Source organism: Bos grunniens, chromosome 27 (assembly GCF_055505025.1).
Source record: "Bos grunniens cultivar Pamir isolate PY7600 chromosome 27, Bosgru_T2T1.0, whole genome shotgun sequence".
Classification (NCBI taxonomy): Eukaryota; Metazoa; Chordata; class Mammalia; order Artiodactyla; family Bovidae; genus Bos; species Bos grunniens.
The window spans coordinates 2,993,346-3,008,087 of record NC_141191.1 but is presented as its reverse complement, the minus strand read 5'-3'; the positions used below and the strand labels follow the sequence as shown (position 1 = coordinate 3,008,087).

The window sequence follows — 14,742 nt, the reverse complement described above, 5'->3', positions numbered from 1 at the left end:
ACGTAAATCCGTGACGTAAAGCCACCAGCATTGACGTAAACCTGGGGTCACTAACGTAAAACTGGGATCACTGACGTAAATCCAGGGTCACTGATGTAAATCTGTTGCCTCAGACGGAAAACCAGGGACACTGTGGTAAATTGGGGCCTCAGACATGACTCCGGGTGTAGGCACCTGTCAGGCTCAGGTGGAGTGCTGGGTGCCCTGGACTAAGCGGGAGGTGTAGATGGCCTGGCTTTAATCCCAAGGACTCCCAGCCTCCCTGTGTGCCCCAGGCCTCTCAGGGCGGCTCCTGTGGACCCTGTGGGCTCGGCTCTGGCCGTTCCCAACGCCCGGGGTTCTGGGGCTGGACGGGGAGGGGCGTGTGGGGTTCAGACCCTGCCCCTCAGGGAGAGCCCAGGGTTTAGCCCCGACCAGCCTCCCCTCCCCCGCCCTCCCAGAGCCAGCATCGCTCCGCCGAGTGGCCGGGTTCTCAGAGGGAATGGTTCTGTGTGTAGCTGTCGATTCGGTATTGGGAGGAGGGAGTTCAGGACCCTCCTGGGTTCACAGCCTGACAGTGAACCCCATGGTTCCTATCGACCTGACTTTATAGATCAACAAAACGAGGCCCAGAGAAATTCTAGGTTTTGCCCCAGAGTCAGTCACAGTGACAGGGACTCCTGGGGTCCTGGGGTCGTGTCGCCCTGCACCCCTAGAAGGTGCATGCGCACCCGCAGCTTCTGTGCAGTGCAGTGAACCTGCGTTCCCCTTCCTCTGCCCACCTGTGCAGGGGCGCCAACAGAACCCACAGGCCGGGGAGCTCACAGACAGATTCTGGCAGCCGGACATGTGCAACCCCATGCTGGCATGTGGTGGGGGCCTTGCTGGCTTGTAGGTGTGGAGGGCTGTCTGCAGTCTCGCTGACTTTCCAAGAGCGTGGGAACAAGAGTGTGGGGTCTCCCCCTGCCCCCGCGTCCTCTCATCGCACCAGGGCCCCACTCTGATGACTGCCTTCAGTCTTAATTGCCTCCTAAGAGCCCTGTCTTCAGGAACTGTCGCACTGGGTGTTAGGGCTTCAATATAGGAGTTTTAGGGGCCATAGCCCTGTCCAGGGCAGAGTCACAGACACGTGAATAAATGAGCATTTGGTGTTTGGAGGCCTTTGTAACTTTGTTCTTGATGTTTCTGAGGCACTGCAGTGGCTTCCTTCATGTTCTGTATGAATTTCCTGTTGCTTCTGTAACAAATTGCCACAAATTCAGTGGCTTAAAACACTGTGAATGTATTATCCTCCAGTCTTAGGAATCAGAAGTTTGGAGTCAAGGTGCTGGCAGGACTCTGTCCCCATCCTCCCCCAACCCGTCCAGCCCCCCATTCCTTACCTGGTGGCCTCCACCCATCCCCTGTTCTCCACACTGCATCTCTCTGACAGTCCCCATCTTGGTTCACAGCTCCCTCTGCCCTGAAGGATGGCTGTGATTGTGCTGGGCCTTCCTAGCTGATCCCAGGCTCTCCTGTTTCAGTATCCTGAACTTAGTCCCATCCTCCTTTGATCACATATGTGATGTGTTCACAGTTTCCAGGGATGGGCATGTCTGTGTCTGGGGGACCATTATTCTGCCTCCCACATGGTAAGTTCTACTTTTAAACTAACTGCTTTCTAATATCATTATGCTGTACTAATAAATCAATTATTAATTTAATATAGTAAGAGTACACTGAATATGTTTCAGGTTACTAAAGGGGCAGATGGTATTTGACCTTGGAATTTCAGTTTCTCATATGATCAGAATATTTTCCTTGGAAATCACATGGCTGAGATTTTGAGGATGTTTTAATGCTGAGTAATGTCCATGTCTTCTTGGTCTTTGTCATTTGTTCTCTTAACAAAATATGTAGTTCTGGTAAATTGTGATATACAGTTGGTGCTCGTTAAAGCACCATGGGATTGATTGTAGGGTTACATATCAAGTTTGGATGAGGCAAACTCATAAATAGGGATTCTGCAGATGGTGAGCATCAGTTGCAGTTGATGAGTCTTTATGACCACGTTTTCTATTTTTTCACATGCTCCTATATGTCCCAGTCTATCATTGACCCTTTGGGAATAATCACACTGCTGAGAAACTGGCCATGGAACTTGGAACATCCACACAACACGGGAAGCCACTTAGACCAACTATCAGAGATAACTAGTGGGCCCTCAGCAGGACAGTGACAGATAACAGTGGAAACCTGCACTGTTTGCAGGATAAAACCACCAGTCATTGATCAGACACTCACAGTGTGATGGAACAGTGAGTGATATGGGTTACAGAGAAGATGGGTGAACTGGGTAGCTAGTGCATCTCAAGTGAGCAAACTTTGGAGATTGAACAGTGACCATTTTTCATTGGGTCTCATGATTTTGTGGCTAGGGCATTTGGACAGAGCTCAACTGGGCATCTGTGCTCCACTTGGCTTTGAGTGAGGTCATGCAGTAGTGTCTAGACGCAGATGTATTCTGGAGGGCCTAGAGGCCACTCACAGGTCCGTGCCTTGATGAATGGATGGAGGTTGGGTTCAGCTGGTAATGCCCACCCGAGAAGATTCCAGGGGGCCCTGACAGGTGCTGCAGGGTTTCTGTGGTGCAGACCTGAAGACCCAGAAGGTCCCTTCTGTTGGCCAAGCAGCTCAGTGGCGTTCTGTCTCTCAGTTGCAGAAGCTGCAAAGAATGCGCCTATGAAGTTGTCCTTTCCACCCTCTCAATGCCCGTAGTGAACATGCTGTACTTCTGTTGATATCTACACCCACACCAATTAGTGGGCAAGACGTTTGTTTTAATTTATTCTAAAAATATCTTCTTAAATCAGACTTGTTAGCTCATTAATGTTTATTTTCTTAATCTAATCACCTAGTGTGAAAACGGAAACTATAAAAAGAAAGGAAATGTACTTTATGATATGCACATGTATTATCATTCCCTTCACAAAGTCCAGAAAGACCACATAATAGCCTCAGTATCATTTAGAGAAGAAAGATTCTTAATTTACACATGCTAATTGTTTATCACCATTGTAATTGGTTAAGTTAGTTGAATTTCAGTATTTTATTTACTGATATAAAGATTAAAGTCAGAAGATAGAAACCTTTGGAACGAGTTTTTTATTGTTGTTTTCTTTAACTTCCACTACTGACTGAAGCTATTAAGGGCTTAAAAAAAACAAGCTTATAAATGGAATGGATTATTCTCTATAATAATTTTTAAATAACTTTTAAAAAATGTTTGTTGTCCTACAATTTTTATAAACTCTATTGTTCTAACAAATCAATATCTAGAGTCTTAGATGCTATATATTCTGTTGTTTAAAATTGTTGTCAGTGTAAGACAATTATGTGTTGGGGTGACAGGGAATTAACTGTGGAGATTTTCAGATCTTCTAGCAGGTTCTCAGGCATGGAGACACAAACAACAGATTAAGTTAATTGAAAGAGAACCAAGAAAGTGGAGTCAATTCTCCCAACAGAACTGTGTGCTCAGCAGCCAGCCAGGACTCTCTGTGAACAGGAATCAGATTCAGGAGCTTCTCTTTCAGGACCTAGCCCTCCTCCCTTGACAGATCCTTCACTTTAAAGTCCAGGAATAAGCTGTAATAAGACATTAACAATAGAGAATAGTTATTTTGTTTCTACAGCAGCTTCTCTTATTTTTTGTCTTTATGAAGTTTTGCATGTGTGTGAAAGTAACCCACACTTATATAAAATGTAAATATTATAGACGTCTGTAATATAGCAAGTGGAAGCATCACTTAATACTACAAACAGAGGAGGCTCATTGGTAGTTTCTGCCAGGCTTGCTTTGGTTCCTTTAAAAACAGTCGTCCCCAAAGTCCCCCAGGGGTCCAGGGGAGAGAGGGAGAGAGAGCTGCCCTGGGGGCGGGCGGAGGTGCCTGAGCTCCTCTTCTCTCTGTCTTACACCTGCTGGGACTGTTTGGTGATGCACTTAGCAGCACCTCGGAGTCCTGGTTAAGGTCCATTTCTCTTTGAAGAGAAAAGCCCTGTGAATGATCTCAGTACCCAGTTCTTTCTCCAGATAGCAGGGAGAGAGACCCCTGGGGCACCTCAGCGGGCCAGATGCAGAAGACTTAACACCACGTGGAGACTCCACCATTGTCCTGCGGTGGCAGCAGATTTCTGTGGAGAGTGTTTAGGGTTGGTCTTCCAGCTGGAGCACAGGGGCTAGGGGTGTGAATACAGCCACTTCTCAGCAGACCCGTTATGTTTCATTTCTTTGACACGTTCCTTCCACATAACTTGAAAGAGCTGATGGAATTACGGGAGGAAGGACCCCTACCCAGCTGCATCCATCTCCAGCTGTAGAATCTAAAGACCTGAAGTAGAGACGTGCATTTTAAATCTGAGAGTAGCTGTATAGTGTGTACACAGGGTATTCAGTATAGATTGAGTGTCATTTTGGTGTGAGTAATGCTTTCACGTGTGGCTCTGGGAAATTTTAGCACAAAGGTGTTTAAAGTGGACAAGACCAGGTGACCAGCGCAGAGGAGCCCATTATACTTCCCGCTGTGTCCTTTTAGTTATAAATCACCTCTTTTTTTCCTTAGAAAAAAGAGGCAAGTTGTTAAATTTTACTTTTATCATTAAAGACAAGTTAGTTACATTGGTGTAGAATAAGTGACATCTCCGGCAGGTAGGGAGGAGTTATTTGTTCAGCCATGGTGCTCAGAATGTAGAGTCCTATGTTTCTATAGGAAAAGGAATCAAATTGGGCTCTAGAATTGGAACTTAATCTCTTATTGGTAAGTCAGACTCTTTGTTACCCCATGGACTTCATGCCAGGCTCCCCTGTCCTTCACTATCTCCCATAGTTTGTTCAAACTCATGTCTATTGAGTCAATGATACAATCCAGCCATCTCATCCAGAATACCCATAGGTGGGGTCCACTCATGAGCACTTTAGAATCCATCTCGTCATTTCATAGCTGGGTCTTAACTTTTGTGTTCCGTCAAGGGCACAGGCATGTAAGTCCTTGGGGATTGTTGGTGGCCGCATGCATTCTGATATGGTGGGGTTGCGTGGTGTGGGGATGAGAAGGCTGAGAAGCAGGTAAGGCGGGGTGGATCACAAAGGGCTTCATAGGTCAAGTTTTAAGAGCTTCTATTAGATTCTTTGGACAGTTTTAGAAACTTTACTGTGTTTAGGAATCACCTCGTTAATTAAATGGTGCCCCAAGGGTTTCCCTTTAAAGCCTCTAATGAAGTAGGTCTGGAGTGAGACCCAGAAATCCTTCCTGTTCTTTGAAGAGTACTTATTCATGGAAAGGAGCTGGAATCTGTATAACCTTTGTCACATAATCTTCCCTGATGTGGAGCAGACAGCTAACCCAGTGAAAATAGAGAGGAAAGTACAGTTAGGTTATTTAGGATTTGCCTGTGAAATGTTTGTCAGAAAGTAGTGTTCTGTGGGTGTCTTGCATCTTTGCACATCTCCTGAGTAGAAGCACCAACTGCCTTTTGTTCTCTGCTCTTTTTAAGGACATTTCTGTAGAGAATGTCCTTGAAAGACAGACATGCTGTCTCCTTCCAGAGCAGAAGGCAGGCTTTCGTGCTGTGGAGAACAGTGACGAAGATGTGACTCTTAAGATGCTGGGCACGTTTGCCTGCAGGTCGGGGTTTCCTAACTGTAATACACGCCCACTGTGCCCTGCCAGCCTGGGCCTCACCAGCCCCCAAGGACTCGAGGGAGGAGAAACCACGTTTCTGTGATACCACATCAGCTAACTCTGTACCCTGCAATTAGGACAAAATTTTTGAAATGTCACAGTACTCGACAGTGCCTGGGTGTGCTGATTTTATATCCCACTTGTTGTTTGTTAAACTTCTTTGATCTTTTCATAATTTTTTAATTTAACTTGAGAAGATTTTGGCCATTATTTCTACAAAATACTTTTCTGTTTCTTCCTACCCTCCTTTTCTGAAACTCTTGTTCACTTGTGTTGGAGAACTTGGCCCTGATCTCTGAGGCATGATTTTTCACCCTCAATGTTTGTTTGCCTCTTTTTTTATTAGATTACTTCTGTTATCTATTTTCAAATTCATTGTTTATCTTACGCCATCTAAACATCTGACATTAAGACCATCCAGTAATTACTTTCATTTTACTTGCACTTTCAACACTAGAATTTCCTATTGGCTCTTTCTTATGCTTTCCATTTCTCCCTTGATATTTCTTGTTTGTTGAATCATTGTTAGTATATTGTCCTTTAATAGTCTGAACAGATTTATAATTGCTGTTTTGACATCTCTTTATACTAAGTCCAACACCTAGTCCCACACAAACAGTTGCTACTGACTGCTTTTTCATTTTTTCTAATATAGATCACACTTTCCTGATTCTGTATCTGGTAATTTTGGTTAAAAACTGACATTCAAGATAAAGTACAGCAAGGACTCAAGGTTTTTCCCCCCTCAGGACTGTTGAATTATTTTTAGTAACTGGCCTGAACTTCAGCTGCAAAATTAGTGTCTCTCCTGATGTGCAGCTCTGGCTGTGTCTGCTTATTTTATCATCTGTCTGTTTACTTCTTTATGCTATGGTCCCATCTATCTATTCATAGTTCAGTGACCAGTTCCAGTGGTTTCAACAGAGTTGTAATCAGGCATCTATTCTATAAAGCTTCTAACTTCTGGAAACTGACTTGTCTGTGGGTTGAGAAATGCATTCAGATGTACATCCAATGCTCACTGGCTTTCATTTATCTCATGTGTTGGATCTGTCTCCCCGAGATGTTCACAGGGAAGCAGGCAGGAAGAGGTGTGGACAGCACGTCTCAGTTCTTCTGTGGTCCTCCTCCTTCTAGGATCTTCCTATTAAGTCTCTGGCCTCTCGCTTGAATGCAGCCTGCCAGCTTGGGGTGAGAAATCTGTTCTCTAAACTAAAAATGCCAGTTTAGCCAACAAGGTCGTGGTGTGTGAACAACCTCTGTCCTGCCTCACGGAGTTTCCTCTGGCCATGAAGCCACAGGCTGCCCCATCCAGACAATCAAGGAAGGGAGTGACAGCTGGCAGGAAAGCTGCAGACTCACAAATGACAAAATTGCCCAGAATTGTAATTTCTTTTTTTATAAAAATGAATTAAAGCTACCCAATTCATTGTCTTCTGCATTTGGTAAATGTTCAGGAAATTGATATGGTTGTTTCTGACATTTTGTCGAGGCTTCTACTTGTTTTCTGCAGTAGGGAACCAGGTAAACATTTTATAACAGCCCAACCAGAAGCAGTGGGCTCATTTAAGAACTGATCTTATAAAACGCCATCTTAAAGGTGTTCAGCTGTAGTTATATGAAAGACTGAACTTTAGACAGTGTATGTAATTTTAAGAAATTCCACACGTTACCTATCAGTGTAAGGGCTGGATTGCTTGAGAGGTGTACTTTCAGTATTTTCTAAAAAAGCTGACACAGTATTTCTCAAAATGACCTGCATCATTTTACATCCCCACCAGCAGTATGTGAGTTCCCAGGTGAGCTACAGTCTCACCACCCCTGGTATCTTCAAATCTGGTCACTCACTGTAGTGGGAATGAAAGTTCCTCCAAGAAAAACAGGGTAACTGTAGGAATCATCACATTGTCACCTCTGTCAAGAGTCACAGCCCTTTTAGAGTTGTTTTCCAGTGTATGGAGACCGATTTTCATGTATTTTGATGGGTTTTCCAGCCGTTTACAGCAAGAGAATAGCTTTTATTCCAGCTATTCTACTAGGACTGATAGCAGACCCATAGCTCGAATGTGACCTAAGACTCCCTGGTCTGAGCATGTCCGTGGTATTTTCCTAGCTTTTCATTTCATTTATGGGTAATAATGCTTAGGAAGCAATAAACTGCCACTTACCCTATGGACAGTGTCACAGGTGGCTTGGGTGTTTCTGTATCATTAGATGCAGGCTAACCGTGCCTTGTCTTTTGTTTATTCACTGTGTCTGTTGTGTTATATGGGGTTTTGTCTGTCTGTGTCTCTCTGTGGTCTGTGTCTTTGCTTCCTCATTTGGATTTATTTTGCTGCCTTGAGTGTGAGGAGGTCTTCAGATGCAGCCTCCACGTGGTTCTGCCCCTCTCCGTGTACAGAGACCACTTGGCCACCAGCGGAGCCTTCCTTCCCTCCCCGGCAGTGCATCTGGGCCTCAAGCCACTTTGACTAAATAAAGCAGATGTTGTTTAAAACCACAGTGACTTGGGGTAGATTCTTTACATAACCCAAAATTCCAGGGATATTTATATTTTGTTTTCATCTGGACCTTTATATGTTTATAATGTCCTTCATTTCATTTTTCCTTTCTTAGTTTTATAATGTATTAACTTTAATTTTTGACTTCCACCTATTATAATCCCCCCAACATACTCTTTTTCCTGACTTTCTCTTGACAATTCTTTTCATTTACCATTGTGTTATTTCTAAGTTGTAAGAACACTTAAGATTATTATACCTTTTGTTCTATCCTCAATGCACTTTTCTTTACTCATGAAAAAGTGAAAATGTTTCTCACTCAGTTGTGTCCAACTCTTTGTGACCCCATGGGCTGTACCCATCAGACTCCTCTCTCCATAGAATTCTCCATGCAAGAATACTGGAGTGGGTTTCCATTCCCTTCTCCAGGGGATCCTCCCTTCTTCAGTCATATTTTTATTTAAATATATTTAGTCCTTGGCTCGAAGAAGGCAATGGCACCCCACTCCAGCACTCTTGCCTGGAAAATCCCATGGACGGAGGAGCCTCGTGGGCCACAGTCCATGGGGTCGCTAAGAGTCGGACAAGACTGAGCGACTTCACTTTCACTTTTCAGTTTCATGCATTGGAGAAGGAAATGGCAACCCACTCCAGTGTTCTTGCCGGGAGAATCCCAGGGATGGGGGAGCCTGGTGGGCTGCCATCTATGGGGTCACACAGAGTCGGACATGACTAAAGAGACTTAGCAGCAGCAGCAGTAGCAGCAGCAGTCCTTGACTAGTTCTTTAACTGGTCTGGTTTTACCTAATCATTCCATTTACTGCTTTGTATTGGACAAGTCAGAGTTCAATTTCTAACAGTAATTCACAGGTATCCTTGACACAACTGGGTCAATAATGCATAATCAATTCAGTGTTTTTTTTTGCAAAATTCCTGGTGATGAATCATAAAACGAATAACCACAGATATCTGACACATTTTATTTTCAGACATATATTTTTCAAAGACTTTTTATGCCCTATATGTATTTTCACCACCATGCTTTGTAACATACAGATTCACCTTTGCATTGTACTGAATTAGTGTTTCCTCAGCTTCTTTGAAAATATTGTCAGTTGTGGTTATAGAACAGACTCTATAGAAGAAAAACATAGGTACTGTTTTTTCAGTCATTTCAGCCTTGGCATTGGCTCCTGGAATAAACAACTAGGCAGTATTGGTAACATCCATTGACTCCTAAAGGCCCAAGAAAGTTCACTTGAAATTATTTGTCTTAGTTTTTTATTGACTGATAATACTTTCAGTGTCATTAACTTGCCAAACAACTGTTCTCACTGAAGGATAATAGTCTTTAAAAGGCCACTTTAAACACACTTCAACTGCTGCAATCAAACACAATTAATTCAGCATGGGAACACTGCTTTCCCTACTCTGCTAGCAAAAGAATCACCCAGGAAATTACTTTGTTGCAGCCTTAATTTATTTTTTTTTTGTATTTATGAAAGAATTTTGTCCAGATGTTGGATTACATTATACAGTTAATAATTTTTCAGAATGCTGCTTTCTGTGAGTTGAAAAGAATGGATTTAATCTGGTCATACTGGTGTATATATATTATTTTAGCCCAAGTATAGTGTCATTACATAATAGCCACAATGTTAACCATATACTTTGATAAGCAAATAATGAAAACTCTGCTACTGCTGCTGCTAAGATGCTTCAGTCATGTCCGACTCTGTGTGACCCCACAGACGGTAGCCCACCAGGCTCCTCCATCCCTGGGACTCTCCAGGCAAGAATACTGGAGTGAGTTGCCATTTCCTTCTCCAATGAATACTCTGTTATACCTTAAAATTATGAGACTCAAAGTTCATTTTTTTCTTCTCTTGATCTAATAGGACCTTTACTTTCTGTGTTACCTGATGATCTCACATGCCACTCTTCACAGTTCTTCATTGTGTTTTTTGCTTTCTTGACATGCTGTTTCTAAGGAATTGTATTTAAGTTTCATCACTCGCGAGCTGAGACCTTGCACTCCTCTGCTTCTCTCTTCTGTGCAGTTCTAACTGCTGGTTTCAGAACATCCATTTCCCCATGTAAATGTGGTTTGAACCTACAGTGTTATGGTGATAATCCAACATTGCTTGAATCTTCATTTCTCTCTTATCTTTTCATGGACTAGCTTTATTATTCACAGACAACTTCTTCTCTGAATTATAAAATGATACAAAATGGTGGTTTTCAAATTTCATCAATTTTCCCCACACTCCTTAGTTGGCCTTGTTTTCTAAGGAAGAGTTTTCTATCATGAAACTCAGCTGTCTAGTTTTGAAATACTATTCTTGTTGAAAACCAGGATGGTGAGAAGCAAAGCCAGATCTGGGTGCACCGAGGAGAAAACATGGAGCAAAGAGCACAGAGACCAGAGATAGTCTGTGCAGTGTGTTTTGATCTGGAGGACAGCCAAAGATGTGTTGTCTCAGGAAGAAGACGTGGTGGCCGTCAGGGTATGGTTACAGGGTATTGTCTCAGAAAGATGTGGTGGCCATCACGGTGTGGTTACAGGGCAGCTGGAATTGTGCTGCAGCACCTCAGCACTCTACTGAAATGGAGTGAAACTTGTCTGGCAACACTCTCAGATGCACCTCCAGGTTGTGTTTGATAAGGGTCCCTGACCAGTCACGTTGAAGTGTGAAATTAATCAGATCACAGATCTGTTCCTCCACCCATTTCACTACCTACCCTTCCCTTACAAAGCCTAACTTGTGTGTAAAGCCATTCGTTGAATCCCCCCTATCTGAGACTCAGACCTCTCAACCACAAGGCTACCTACTGGCTGCCCAGCTTGAAATGTGCAGAGACATGAAATGTAGAACCTTTTGAAGCAAGCAGGTCCACCTTTGAGAACCCTGCTGTCAAAGTCTTCCGAACAGTGAGATCAGACCATCTCTCAGTATGCAAGCTTATTCTGGCTCTGACCCAGTGGTTAGGAATGCATGACATCCCTACCAGATATATATATATATACTTCAAATATTTGAAAAATATCTCATTTTTGTGTGTTAACTTTTCTTCACTTTTGTATGTTATGTCTCAAACAGTCCAAATTCCTACAAGACTCAGTTCAGCTCTGGTCTTCTCTAAGTGTGTGGGCTTTGCTGTTGCTAGTCTCCTCAGAATTTGTGACGTTCATGGCAATATTTGGATACCAGGAAGGGACCATCTGGTGCACTTAGAATAGTCAGTGCCCTCTGACTCTAATATTTCTACACAAAACTGAAGCCCTAGAAATAGAGGAAATAGAGTTCCTAAAAATATTTGTGAGCAATATAGATGTATTGATTTCTACAAAGATTTGTCATTGTTTTTAGGGTTTATAAAGCCAAACTTTACAAATGATGTGTTGTGGAAATGAAAAAGAATTCTGAAAATGTGTATGCTTTGAGGGGTCTTATATATAAATGAAGTCAGTTCCTGACCAGGCTGGTTCCATCACCAGTCATGTTTACATCCTTAGTGTCCTTAGTGACCCCGGCCCTGGGAACTGAGAACCTTGTACAGTGATAATATATGTGGTAGCACTTATTTCAAGCAGTCAGCTCAGTAGCTATACTTTTGTATATAATTTTTGTATATACTTGTATAATTTTTATATAATTTTTGTATAATTTTGTATACACTTTTGTATATAAAAGAATCAGTGTATTAAAGATATATTTTTTGTCTGTGTCAAACAACATTTTGAAAAAAATAAAAATATGTTAGGCAGGCAAAAAACCATAAGGAACAGATATATCCTGTAATGTGAGGATGTCCCAGGAGAAAATACAACCAGGGACTACTGGAGCCACTCTAGATTTTATGCTTTAGGACATCTTTCTCTTGGCATGAGAGTGAAAATTGTGCTAGGTAATACTTAACTCTTGACTCATCTTTATGTAGGTGAAGCCAGTGACATACTTGTAAGTACAAAAGTGGCTGAGAATGCTAGTGTCTGAATTGGAAGGATTATAGATCTAGATAGGAGAAGAGTTTCTATAGAACAGAAGAGTTTCTTCTGGGAACAAACAGTGGGAAAAGTCCCATAGTTTATGCTTTCAAAGAATATAGTTAATTATAGGGACATTAGAAGGAACATTAGAAAAGTATTTATGCCCAATTTATATCATTTCTACCAGTCAACACTGGGTATAATTTCTACAGGTCAAATGTTGTATGTACATATTTTGGAAACAAATAGAAGGTTGCTTCTACTGCCTGGGAATCCTATTAATAAATTGCATGTAGAACTTCAGCAGAAACACTGTCTAAATTGCTAAAGTGGACAGTGCCTAATTAAAATGTACAGAATTGATCATTTAAATGACAATAAAATATGACATCTAGACTATTGATTTCTTAAAATATGAAAGATAATATCCTTACTGGAGAGTTGTGGTGAGGTGGTCTCTCTTCTACAGTCTTAATGGAAGTATAAATTGATAGTGTATTTTAAAAGCATTTTGGCAATGTCTAGTAAAATTGTCTGCTTTATAACCTGGCATTTCTGTTTTAACGGTTTATCCTCTAGGTAATGTTCCTCAAGTCTGAAAAAAACATGTGCAACAAGATAGCACTTTTATATTAGTGACATGTTAGAAATAACTGGGCTTCCCTGGTGGCTCAGTGGTAAAGAATCTGTCTGCAATGCCAGAGCCCCACGTTCTGTTCCTTAGTGGAGAAGATCCCCTGGAGAAGGAAATGACTATCCAACCCAGTGTTCTTGCCTAGAGAATTCTGTGGACAGAGGAGCCTGGCAGGCTACAGTCCATGAGGTTGCAAGTGTCATACATAACTTAATAACTAAACAACAACACAGTAATAATGCCACCAATCCTATACAAAACCCTCCAAAAAATGGAAAAGAGACACTTCTAAACTCAGTTTAAGACCTTCACCTAATCTGTACTGAAATGTGAAAAGAAACATTTCAAGAAAATAAATTATCATCATAAACATAGATATGGATTTGGAATATGGGTCAAGGGTCAATGAGGGTAGAATATTAGCTTTCCATAGGGCTATACTCCTGATTTAGTTTAGACATTTCCCCCTCGTTTCACTAACACTTAACAGCAACCACGACCTGAGTGTTGAAACAGTGTGTGCCAGAGTTTGGGGTAAGTCATTTGCACACCAACATAAAAGAACAGTATGTGTGTTCTTAAGGTATGCACTAGCATCTCTCTGCCCTTTATTAACAACATCCCCTGAGGGGAGTGGGTTAGATGATGGATGCTTTTGGTGAGAATCATTGAGCAGGTACAGCTTGGCTTCATCCTTCCTCCATTGGGAACTATGTTGTCCAGAGAAAGCTCATGCTCTCGTCGTCAGCAACCCCAAAGTGTACGTTGTAGGGAGGTCCTGGGCTTCTGAAGAAAGCTCGCCCTGGTCCTGCACACTGGAAATACTGATAAACTTGCAAACTCGGAATTCAGTATCAGCATGGACGTCTTTCTAACAGAAGTAACTAGGCCACAGTGAGTGATGATGTTGATTTGGGCACTTCTGTATTTACATGGGGCTTCCCTGGTGGCATGATTTATTTTACAACTTGTCCTATAAAGAGTTCATGGAGAACAGTCCAGCTCTTAGGGATCCCCTCAGAGGCCTCAGCAAATACTGAGAGCAGGAGTGATTTGGAACTAAGGAGGTTTATGGAAGAGTCTAGTGGATGGAGTGTTTATGAGCAATGTTTCTTCAAGAATAAGGAAGATGAGAAACGCTGGCAAGCATGAAATAAGGAGGCTCCAGATTTCAGAATCATGAGGAAGGCATGCTAACAAGTGCAGAGAAGATTCTACTGAAGGGTGCATTGGGGAGGAGCTGAAGAGCATAACCTTGGTGTTGAAATTTAAAAAGAACAGAGGACTCAGAATCAGATGTTAGTAAACACAAGAGATCAAGGTCTCTGAATAATGTTCTTTTCACAGAACATACTACAATAATACCAATAGGGGAGTGAAGTTTTATGTCAGTTCTAAAATGTAATGATCTCCTTGGGACCTTGACATTAATCTTGCAAATAAAAATACACAGTTATTGTTCACAGCATTGCTTCCATTCTATACTTAGTTATAACAAGGTTGGGACTTCATTTTTGGTAGCCAGGGAAATGAATTTAAAGAATTTTTCTTTATTTTTGCTTTTATCTTAGTTTGGAAACTGGCTATGTGTTTATGGCTTAGACTTTCAATCTGTCATTTCTCTTATAAAATTTGTATTGTTATACTGATGCCAAGTGTCAGATCCAGCCATCACTAAAATGTCTCTGTTCAGACTCGCAGCCTTTAACACAGGAGCCATAAAGATTTTATTGCTCTGGTGAATTAAAAAAACATCCCAGAGTCTTGGTAGGGCTTTTAGGTCTTGCCATCAGTTTGTAATGATGGCCAAAACAAAGGTGGGTTATCTCTGAAGAGTTTCACTTTAAACAGTCTTTCCCTTGGCCTACTCCATTTTGATAGGCAAGGAGCATGTTTTCTCAGATGCCTTTTTCTTGG

At 42.0% G+C, this 14,742-nt stretch overlaps 1 long non-coding RNA gene across 1 annotated transcript; it reads left to right on the top strand.

The window, feature by feature from the left end:
• The first annotated feature begins 2 nt into the window (after positions 1-2).
• On the top strand, positions 3-8,199 carry LOC147343408 (uncharacterized). The gene is made up of 3 exons (XR_015156493.1): positions 3-135; positions 1,431-1,610; positions 8,045-8,199. It is a non-coding gene; the product is annotated as an uncharacterized LOC147343408 (long non-coding RNA).
• The last annotated feature ends 6,543 nt before the right edge of the window (positions 8,200-14,742 follow it).